The sequence below is a fragment of the Meles meles genome, chromosome 11 (genome assembly GCF_922984935.1).
Source record: "Meles meles chromosome 11, mMelMel3.1 paternal haplotype, whole genome shotgun sequence".
Taxonomy (NCBI): domain Eukaryota; kingdom Metazoa; phylum Chordata; class Mammalia; order Carnivora; family Mustelidae; genus Meles; species Meles meles.
The window spans coordinates 83,939,125-83,951,416 of NC_060076.1; the positions used below are offsets into that span (position 1 = coordinate 83,939,125).

General features: G+C 36.8%; 1 pseudogene; it reads left to right on the top strand.

Moving 5' to 3' along the window:
* Positions 1–6,526: 6,526 nt before the first annotated feature.
* Positions 6,527–7,191, top strand: LOC123953288 (annotated as a pseudogene).
* The last annotated feature ends 5,101 nt before the right edge of the window (positions 7,192–12,292 follow it).

Genomic DNA, 12,292 nt, shown 5'->3' on the forward strand with positions numbered 1-12,292 from the left:
CTTATAAAACTTTATATTTATAAAACTTTGATTTCTGTGACATCAAACCTGTAAGTAATAATGCCTATATTTAATTTTAGTTTATTTTTGCTCAATTTACTTTTTTAAATTTAGATCCTGGTACTAGTTGTTTGATATATATTTTACTTTATATGTCTTTACATGTAAGTATCTTATTTATTACGTGTGCCACATCAAAATTAGTATTTTGAGTTTTTAAAAAAGCAATAATCATGTGACAGACCTTTATTTTCAACCCTAGGATACCTGTGAAAGATCACTTCAAACTTTGTAGACTCAGACAGAGAAAAGACCAGAAGTAGTGTGTGTCTCTGTGTGTGCACACACATTTCTTATTTTGCACATCAGTAGTTACCTGGAATTATTTTGATTCTTTCTTCTTCATGTTGAAACAGTTCAAAGCACCAAACCCATTCTCCAGTGATTGGGACAAAAGTAGGTTAGTAGGGTGAGTTGCTAGGAGACCAATCGCCGCGTCATCTATGACCTTGCAGGATGTAAAAAATAAGTATAGATTTATCGAACTCAGTGGCACATTGTTTGAGTTCTCTGCTCTGGCTATCTTATTTCATTTCTTTCTGCCTCAGTGTTTTCCTCTTTCTCTTTTCTCTCCTTTTCTCTCACACAAATGTGAACACATAGGGCCATACAACTCCCTATCTTGATACCTCCTAATTCCTCAAAGTTATTATTATGCTGCATTTAACCATAGCATTGTCTCTTAGCTAACAAGGCACTCCAACAGCAATGTCAGCAAATCCTGATCCTTTTAAAAGGCTGATTCTTCATACCATTGCTGTAAGAAATATAGAAATCAGTTCTACTGGGAACAACATTATGAAAAATGTATAAACATCACAAAGTAATTTTGCTGTCACATTCAAAATGTTTCCTCAAAGTTGCATCCACAGTTTTCACAGTTGAGGGGGCTTAGGTTAAATAATCTTATGCAGAAGGGAACTCTAACATTCTTGTTATCTTCTTGGAGTTATCTTTTTTTTTTTTTTGAAATCGTTTACGATATAGATTTCCTACAGAAAAAGTACCAACAGAGAAAGTTATATTAAGAAAAAAAAAACTCACATCCTAACCCACTTTTGTTTTCATATTTATAGATTTACTTCTTCTTAAACATTATAAATTATACTGTAAATGAATGAGGTGTTTTGTGTGTGTGTGTGTGTTCACATGTGTGTGATTCTTTTCCGCATAGGTTGGAATCTTCACTGAAAGTTATGAGATTGCAGCTCCCATTCTGCTTATAGCAAAGCTTCTGTAGTTTGGACTTACTCTCTCTGTATGGTTTAATAGTAAAAACCTAAAACAGATTTGGATGTACATATATATCCCGCCAGTACAAATGTTTAGACATTGGTTAGCTATTGAATGGATAAAATATTATTTAAATTAATCTAAATAATACTTTCTTTATAATATTTTATTATCAATACAAGACCAGGTTACTTAAATGAATCATAAAGCTTTATATCAGTGTGGGTATGTTGTGATTGGACAGAGAATTTTGGGCAGAGCTTAATATTTCTGATGTACTAGACAATGAAATTCAAAATAATTTTAACTTTCTTTTTGAAAATATCTTAGTAATAATCAAGAAAAGAGGAACCAGTTACTTACTGTTGTTTTATACAAACTTACTGAACTAAGAAAAAATTATAATCCACCAAATTCCTAAAACCTAAGAGGATAGAAAGATTTTCATTGGTAATTCACTTTTATTCTACCAGTATATAAACTAGTCTTTATAAATGCATTGGTCTTATTTTCTGTATGCTTAAGACATCAGTAAGTTTCATAATCCCTGATTTAACATGTAGGACAGCAATGTTATGTTGTCCTGTTCTATATTAAGATACAGTTATTCTCCCATAAATTTGGCAAAAGGTATTAAGAGATTTATTGCAGGAATGGATTCTTAAGGAACATATTTTTCTGAAGATTTACTTATTAATTTGAGAGAGAGAGAGAGAGCATGAGCTGGAGGGGCAGAGGGAGAGGGAGAATCACATGCAGACTCTGAACTGAGCGCCAAGGCCAACCCAGAGCTTGATCTCATGACCCTGAGATCATGACCTGAGCTGAAACCAAGAGTTGGACGCTTTAACCAACTGCACCAGCCAGATGCTCCAGACACTTAAGGAATATTAACACATTCACTGTAAATGGTGAGCTCTAAGACTTAAAACCAAAACCTTTATATGGTATATATTAAAATTCAAGTGAAAGAAGTAAGAAAGCATTTGCTGAAAGGGTATTGGAAGTAGCTCTTTTTTGTTTGTTTTTGTTGTTTTGATTTGTTTTAAGTGTAATCATGGAGTTGTTACTTGTGAAAAGCGCGAATGTAAAAAGGCTATGTGAGACTAGTCAGGAATCATGGGAATGAGTTCTAGGGCAATGAGCAAATGTGAGTTCAAACTGTAGAGAATAAGAATTATTAGCAGATGAATTAGGGCAATAGTGAGGAGCCAAGTATTAGGTGAAACATCAGTGACAAAGCATTTTGCCAAATAATCTTACCATCTATGAGAGTATGGATGCTTTTCTTACTTCTACTTACTAGGAAAATGCTAGTGGAGGAAATAAATGCAAATTGTATTTCAATATGAAATAAAAGGAAATATACATTTGCTGTTTAATTTACTCATTAACTGAAGAAACAATTGAATGCCTATTATATGTTAAACCTTTTTTTACATCTGATCTCCGAGTCTAATGGGGGAGAAAGGTATATAAAAAGATAATTACAGCACCAAGAAACAAAAAAGTGCTAACAAATGTAGGAAAGATTGCTGTGGTGGCAGGGTGGATTTGCTTATAATTGGCATATACGTTATTATTATAGTGGTCCCAGGACTTGTTTGAGATGGTCCATAGAAACTAATATGGTGCTTGGGATTTTGCACATTGCAAAATTGCAAATGGTGATTTGGTTCTAGTGACTAGTTCATTTTATAAGAAGAAACCTGAGCAAATGATCCTAGAGGACCTACATTACATCAGAAGACATATCTGCTCCAAAAGTCTTTTGGATTTTCCCTCATGATCTTTGTATGTAAACTTCAACATAATTAGAATAATTATAAAATTGATTGTGCTCATTTTCAGTCATATTTCTGACAGGAGTTGACACGCATGCACACACAAAATCAGAGATAATACCAAAAAACGAAAATTCTACAGATGCCAAGTTGTATCAACCAGATGCATCCATGGTTATGTAGAATAGCAGAACTTGGTTGGCTCTGGGTTTCACCTTGAACGAGTGCACATATTTTACACAGTGGCTCATTGTAGGGTTCCTGGGTCTCCAAGGTATCAAAGGGCATGCAGATGTAAAACATGACAGCTATATTTTACATTTTACCACTCTAAACTAACATGCAGGTTAAACTAAGATTATGTAAATATGATCCAGCCTCACTTCTGTTTCCTTGAAGTTTGGAAAGCATTTTTGGAAAAAGTGCCAGGTCACCCTGGGTGCCTAGAGCTAAATGGGGAATTTTTCCCCTCTTAATATTTTTTTGCTAGCGACTACTCATTCAAATATATTTTTCTGATATAAGGTATGAATATGAAGTATCATAAAGAATGCTCTCTTGATAGTATTTTATCTGAGAAAAATTATTTATAAAAGCAAGATCTATGAGTAATAATTTTCCCCTCCATCCATTTGGGCTCACAGGTGCAGCTTCTTAGAAGAAATCAGGAAGGAATGTGTGCTATTAGTGCATTCTCCCATGATTCTCTTCTTCAGGACTGACTTAACTTGCAATTATCAGTTTTTTAATGCTTCTCTGGAAAGCCATAAAATGAAATGAAAACTACAGAGTCAATAGAATGGGCATTTATAATGAAGCTTCAGAACTTTTCTGACAAAGTAGGAAAATGTCGGATTCTAAGATTGTTTTGGTCCATGAGATTTATGGAATCATAAATTAATGTTTAGGAAACTACAGTAGGACACTAAAACAAGAATGTTTAGGTAAGTGAAAGAACGCAATTCCAAGTAGTGTTTCCAATTCAAGGCAGTGGATGGAGGTGACCAGCATATAAAGAGAATATTTCCCAGTTTTGTACAGTTGTTCTTGCTGAATTAGCAGACCCACAACTATTATCTCCTGTGACTTCCTGATTGGTCTCTAGGTATGTCAAATCAAGATTTGACAGGCTGATGGTCTTGCAATCTCAGAGCTAAAGTGGGTCTTGTATGTAATTGAAACATTTAAGGATGTCTTAAATGGCTGCCTTTGAGCCTACAGGGAGAGCACACAAAATACAGGGACAATGTGGGATAGCCCCAGTGGTCTGGTTAATAAAACAAAGGACATTGTACAAAGTTAGTTATCAGAGACCTTGAAAGCTTTGTACCACATTGCTTTACATATAACAACCATTTTAGCTTTAAAATTGCAGGATTAACGACTCTGGAAGGTCTAAAAAACTAAAAAAAAAACCCCAAGGTAACAAGCAGAAATTCACAGGGGCCTCTTTGGGTGACCTATTGATTCTGCTAATTCAACAAGGGATAATTGCAGAAAGTTACTGGAGACATTTAAAACTCCCTACAGCATGAGGTTTCTATCAAATACTGGCCTATGGGCAGAGGGTCTACAAAGGCTCTTTCAGCTTGCACAGCAAAATGAGCATTGGAGTTTTAACCCTCAACATGCTCTATGCAGCATCTTTGATTCCCCAAAGAAGGAAAAAAATAGTAATTGTGCTTCTAAAGGAAGTGATTTTTGCTTGTAACAAATCTTCAAAAGGGTGATCTTTTTTTTGCCTGTACTAATTCAAATAAGAGACAATTTGGCCATTTATTGATTCTTTGAAACTAAGCAACTATAATTGTATCATATTCTGAAAAATAACACTGAATAGAGGTGTTGGCTTTTTATTATTACATGGGCTTGTAGTTAAGACACATTTTTAATTATGTAAGAGGGTCTCTTGTTTTTCCTCATGAGTTTGCAAAGGAGCTTTGTCGATGACAGTTATTAAAAATTTTTTTTCTTACTAATTGTTAGAGATTAGCAGGATGCTAATCTTTATCCTCACTTCTGACTTCTGAGCTCTAGCCAAACTGAGAACAACCATAAAAATGAGATAAGTATTAAAATACCATACCCCCTGTAATCTGGTTTATATTATATCAGATTAAGAAATTTGGACTTTGAGAACAACATGAGAATTTCTATTTCATCTTGTTCTCCAAACCAGTCCTTGGGAGTGTTAGATACTTTGAACAGAATTACTCACCCACATGGAGGATGACATCTTTTCATATATCCCAGAACACGGCAAGCAAGAACTGAGAATGTCTTAACCTTATTTAAGTTCATGTGGGCTTTCTGTGTGAGGGTCCAGAGTGGCAAGAGAGAACACAGATCACTGGTAGAAAAAGTGATGACAGAGGGAGTAAGAGAGACTTAGTAAGTAAGTAAGAGACTTACTATAGTAAGTAAGGAAGTTGGGGCAGAGGATGTGGTCAACTGTGAGTTATAATCTTTGCCCACTGTACCAAATGGAAAGTCACTGTTCCCATGAAGAAAAAGTAAGAAGGATGATGAACATGGTAGAATTTTCCTGCCTGCTACTTTCCCAGTGGGATGGAAATATTGGTAAACTATGACTTTTATGGGTCAAGAAAGGAATGTGGGAAAAGAAAAGGTTATTAATTCAGTTCTTATAAATCTAGTCTTTCCTTAACAAAAGGGCTATTTAAAACCATGCAGGACCCAGAAATGTACTTTTGGTTTACCATGAAACCTGATTCCTGAGACCCACTGCACACATAATTTAAGTAATATAATAATGAAGAAATAAAGATTTAGGAAGACAAATTACATTTTGTATATGTAATGGTTTAAATTGTTATACTGCTGGCCTTTATTGCGACACCACTTCTTTTTTTTTTCCTTCATTATTCCCATTTTCCTGACTTAAGTATATTTTCATAAGGCAACCCTCCCTAGTCTTTATCGGAACAAAAGAAAAATGACTACAATTTAACTTAAGATATATAATAACAATACATAAACTTGGCAATTGTCTCAGAAGAGGTACCATTTAATGTAGGTTAAAGCTAAATTTATGTAATTGTGTGAGTACATCCATCTGCATAAGTCACCTGAAGAGATCTATGAGAAAACTGTGGGGACATCTCTGTGTCATTGTATGGCACAGTGAAGACTATTAGCAAAAAGACTTCAAGTCTGAACATCTAAGAATTAGCTCTAGATAATCCGAGATCGATGGCCTACAGAATTATGTTGCTTTCTACAAGAGCTTTCAAACTCTAGTTGAGAAAAGAATGGTAATGGCTCATTTCAGTGTCTTAACATTTGGTGTCCTCTTGTTATTTGTGCTTGAATTAAACTTTCATGTGTACACAGTTATGTATAACTGTAAGCAGTATTCAAGTTTCTAGATAGAATTTTTCTTTTTTTTTTTTAATTTTATTTTAAAGAATCTTTTTTCCTGACGCCCGGCGAACTAGGCCGTGGGATCCAGGCTGAGGCCCGGGTTCTGCGTCCGACAGTGGGTCGCTCCCGCGCGCCGCCGCCATGCCGGGCAGCTGGGACAAGGACGTGTACCCCGAGCCCCCGCGCCGCAGACCTCGCTGCCCAACCCCATAACCTATTTGACGAAGGCCTTCGACCTCCTCGTGGACCGGCCCGTGACCCTAGTTAGAGAGTTTATAGAGCGGCAGCACGCGAGGAACAGGTATTACTACTACCACCGCGAGTTCCGCCGCGTGCCAGACATCACCGAGTGCCAGAAGGACATCGTGTGCATGTTTGAAGCAGAAATGCAGTGGAGAAGAGACTATAAAGTCGATCAAGAAATCGTCAACATTATCCAGGAAAGGCTGAAGGCGTGTCAGCAGCGGGAAGGTGAGAGCTACAGGCAGAACTGTGCCAAGGAGCTGGAGCAGTTCACCCAGGTGGCCAAGGCGTACCAGGACCGCTATCATGACCTGGGAGCCCATTATTCTGCCAGGAAGTGCCTGGCAAAGCAGAAGCAGCGAATGCTGGCTGAGAGGAAGGCGGCTAAGGAGGCTGCCGCTGCCTAAAGCAGCTCCTTGAGCACCTTCCTGAAGCGATACTACTAAAATGAAGAGTTGAAATAAAGCTGTTTCTGGTGTCACTTGGATCTGCTGAAAAAAAAAAAAAAAAAGAATCTTTTTTCCTAAACAAGGAAAACAAACTATTTTTAAAAATGATGATTTTTCTTGGGATTGGACTCTATGCATATGGAATGCCGTGTACTTGCACAGTTTCATTTTTCTCTCTCTTTCCCTGGTCTGAAAGCCTACTTTTGTAGGATCACCTAGGATATATATCTCTGTTAAAAAATATTGTTTTCATGCTATCTTCCACCTTGGTTTGTATTTGTCCTCACTTCCATCCCATCATCTTGATTTATATAATCCCTTGTTTAATTAAATTAACAGGTAAAATAAGATTTCATGTCTAACAAAGATTGAGAATTCTGGCCCTAACGTAATTATTCAATTAGAATAATACTATCTGTTTCAATCCAATACTATCACTATCTAAGGGAAATTAATGCCATGCATTAATCAAATGTTCTATTATATATGTGTGTATGTACATGTATGTGTATCTATACATATGTACATATGTGTACCTCTACAGATCAATAGAATATATTGAGAACACATATCCATTTACAATTTCTGTCAACATACCAATGACATGACTGTAAAGATCTTTTTTTTAAGAAATAATTCATGTTGAGCACCTGGGTGGCTCAGTGGGTTAAGCCTCTGCCTTCGACTCAGGTGATGATCTCTGGGTCCTGGGATCGAGTTTCACATCGGGCTCTCTGCTCAGTGGGGAGCCTGCTTCCTCCTCTCTCTCTCTGCCTGCCTCTCTGTCTACTTGTGATCTCTCTCTCTGTCAAATAAATAAGTAGAATCTTAAAAAAAAAAGAAAGAAAGAAAGAAAGAAAGAATTCATGTCAGCCCTGAAAACCAGTGGATGGTAGTAGTAGATGACATGTTTTGGAGAATTCCTGAAAGGCAGAAAAGAAGATAAGATTGTATGGATGGATATATATGGGAGCAGAAGAAAACACAGGTTAAGCACTCAGGAGAGAAAGCTGCCAGCAGAGAGAGGTTAGAATTGCTGGTTCTGAAAATGTACCAACTTCAGAGTGGACAGGTCCTTCCAGAGCCATAGGGAGGGCAGCAATCTGCAGAGCTAATTGGAGACCTGCCTAAGGCACACGGGGAATCCTGGGAGGGTAAATCCTCCCAGTTTCCCTCTCCATTATCCAAATTACAGAGCTTTGGCAACAGCATGTGTCCTGACTTAAGACAGCAGAAAGCTGCTTTCCAAAGAGAGTGGTGGACATGTGGTGTGGATGTTGGGCTCGAAGAGAGAAGAATATCTGTATTCAACATAGAAAAATAAATCCATAAAGGCAGCTTCACAGCTCCACTCAGGATCAAAGCACAGCAAAGCTGTTCCCTTGGAGTGAAGTCCCTCTTAAGTTTGGGAATTATGGAGCCTCAAACCAGTGGCCTGTCTTGCATTCTCCACAAAGAGAGGCCCAAGCTAAAAGAAGTCACTCTCATACCATGGTCCACTTTTATGTCTTCTGTTCGGTAGAATGATATTTTGAGTAAAGACCTGAATGACAGAGATGTAGAAAGTAAAACAATAAACTGGAAGAAATGCAGGAAATGAATAGACCTAAGAGAATGTTTCACCCATTATAAAGGATATTCTTAGAGACAGTTAAAAAGATATCATATTCATAATGCAAGCCCGGGTTACTGATGAGTAAAGAGCAAGTGTAGAACAGGAAGAAACAGTTCTTGCTAGTTAAAAGCATTTACTTGCTTGCCAAAGTAAATAAAAAATAAATAGCAAGTCAGACTGATATCTGCTGAGGTATATTCTACAATAAATGAAGAAAGAGATCAATGAATACATGAAAAAAAAACCACAGTTAGACACATTAATTCTGAAATTTCTGCTTCAGATATAAAAGGATGAGCCAAAATTTTCTAAAGAAGAAATCCAGATACCTACAAAGACAAAATTTCTGCATTGGCCTTACATTTCTAAGAATTTTGTTAATATTAGAAACTAATGAATTGAGGCAACCAGTTTGAATCTGGAAACTATAAATTATATATAAAGGTAGAAATAAGCATTTATTTTAGATATGCAAAGACAGAACATTTAGTCCTATACAAATCTTTAAAACACTCCTGAAGGAACGTTTTCTAGTCCAGAAAATTGTAGGAGAAACCCAGTGAAAATGAAAATAGCAGATCCAAAACAATAGAAGTAACTTGGAATTTTATTTGAAAAAATCCTAAAAAGACAGCAGTGCAACTGACATAGACTCATCTGTCCAATTCAGACCAGGAAGTAAAAAGGGCTTTTTAAAAGATTCTGTTTTAGACTCCCGGGGGTAGGAGTGGGAGTGAAGCATCAAAAGCCATGAAACCCTTAATAGTAAAATGAAGCTGTGGTTCTCTTCCTTCCAAAGGAAATGAAAAAAAAAAAAAAAATTTGGATCTTACAGGAAATGAAAAACAAGACTGTTAGGATTCAGCTGTGAAGCAAACAAAAATGTGACATATGATGAAATGTGAGAAAAAAGAATCTACCTGATCTTCATGCTGGGAGATTCTATGTCCAGGGATATAGATTTATGAACCTAGAATTATGTCTCAGTTTCTGTGCTGACTACTTTTCATAGGCTTTTTAGTGATCAACATTTATATCATCAAAATATCAATAGCTAATGATTTTCAGTGTTTCCAGTTATGTTAGAAAAGTTCTAGAATATTTAACGTACCTATTTTGAATTTGGAGAAGATAAACGTTAAGAGTTTGTAGACACTGAGGGTAAAGGAGAAAGAGAACAGAAAAGGATCATCATTTCTTCAGCTAATGTCTGTGAAATTAAAATACACCATTTAAATTGAATAGATCAGACTTAGAGAATAGACTTCATTAGTTAAAATTATAAAGGTAACCACTGAAACAACTAAAATAATAATATACACAACAGGAGGTAGCTGTATAAAAGGGAAATTGAGGATGTGTAAGGGGGGGCTAATAATTACATCAGATAGCTGGAAATCAGGATCTTTAAAATTTAATCATTCAGTCAATAAGTGTTAAGAATATAGTTTAGAATTATGATAGTGACCGTCAAAACAATTAAAACATAAAAAGTCAAAAGTGGTTACATCTTAAGAATGGAAAAGGGAGTCAAGAGTCGGGTGAAAATAAACATCTAGCTCTTTACTTTAAAAATATATTTACTTTTTTGTTTGTTTGTTGTTTTTATAAACATATAATGTATTTTTATCGCCAGGTTTACACACTTCACAGCACTCATGATAGCACATACCCTCCCCAATGTCCATAACCCCCTCCCCCTCTCCCAACCCCACCTCCCCCCAGCAACCCCCAGTTTGTTTTGTGAGATTAAGAGTCATTTATGGTTTGTCTCCCTCCCAATCCCATCTTGTTTCATTTATTCTTCTCCTGTCCCCCTAACCCCCATGTTGCATCTCCATGTCCTCATATCAGGGAGATCATATGATAGTTGTCTTTCTCCATTTGACTTATTTCACTAAGCATGATACCCTCTAGTTCCATCCATGTCGTCGCAAATGGCAGGATTTCATTTCTTTTGATGGCTGCATAATATTCCATTGTGTATATGTACCACATCTTCTTTATCCATTCATCTGTTGATGAATGGTTCTAGGTTCTAGGTTCTTTCCATAGTTTGGCTATTGTAGACATTGCTGCTATAAACATTCAGGTACACGTGCCCCTTCGGATCACTGCATTTGTATCTTTAGGGTAAATACCCAGGAGTGCAACTGCTGGGTCATAGGGTAGTTCTATTTTCAACATTTTGAGGAACCTCCATGCTGTTTTCCAGAGTGGTTGCACCAGCTTGCATTCCCACCAACAGTGGAGGAGGGTTCCCCTTTCTCCGCATCCTCGCCAGCATCTGTCATTTCCTGACTTGTTAATTTTAGCCATTCTGACTGGTGTGAGGTGATATCTCATTGTGGTTTTGATTTGTATTTCCCTGATTTCTTGATTGGATTGTTTGTTCTTTGGGTGTTGAGTTTGCTAAGTTCCTTATAGATTTTGGATACTAGCCCTTTATCTGATATGTCGTTTGCAAATATCTTCTCCCATTCTGTCAGTTGTCTTTTGGTTTTGTGAACTGTTTCCTTTGCTGTGCAGAAGCTTTTGATCTTGATGACATTCCAATAGTTCATTTTTGCCCTTGCTTCCCTTGCCTTTGCCGATGTTCCTAGGAAGATGTTGCTGCGGCTGAGGTCGAGGAGGTTGCTGCCTGCGTTCTCCTCAAGGATTTTGATGGATTCCTTTCTCACATTGAGGTCCTTCATCCATTTGGAGTCTATTTTCATGTGTGGTGTAAGAAAGTGGTCCAATTTCATTTTTCTGCATGTGGCTGTCCAATTTTCCCAGCACCATTTATTGAAGAGGCTGTCTGTTTTCCATTGGACATTCTTTCCTGCTTTGTCGAAGATTAGTTGACCATAGAGTTGAGGGTCTATTTCTGGGCTCTCTATTCTGTTCCATTGATCTATGTGTCTGTTTTTGTGCCAGTACCATGCTGTCTTGATGATGACAGCTTTGTAATAGAGCTTGAAGTCCGGAATTGTGATGCCACCAACTTTGGCTTTCTTTTTCAATATTCCTTTGGCTATTCGAGGTCTTTTCTGGTTCCATATAAATTTTAGGATTACTTGTTCCATTTCTTTGAAAAAAATGGACGGTATTTTGATAGGGATTGCATTAAATGTGTAGATTGCTTTAGGTAGCATAGACATTTTCACAATATTTATTCTTCCAATCCAGGAGCATGGAACATTTTTCCATTTCTTTGTGTCTTCCTCAATTTCTTTCATGAGTACTTTATAGTTTTCTGCATATAGATTCTTAGCCTCTTTGGTTAGGTTTATTCCTAGGTATCTTATAGTTTTGGGTGCAATTGTAAATGGGATTGACTCCTTAATTTCTCTTTCTTCTGTCTTGTTGTTGGTGTACAGAAATGCAACTGATTTCTGTGTATTGATTTTATACCTTGACACTATACTGAATTCCTGTACAAGTTCTAGCAGTTTTGGAGTGGAGTCTTTTGGGTTTTCCACATATAGTATCATATCATCTGCGAAGAGTGATAGTTTGACTTCTTCTTTGCCGATTTGGAT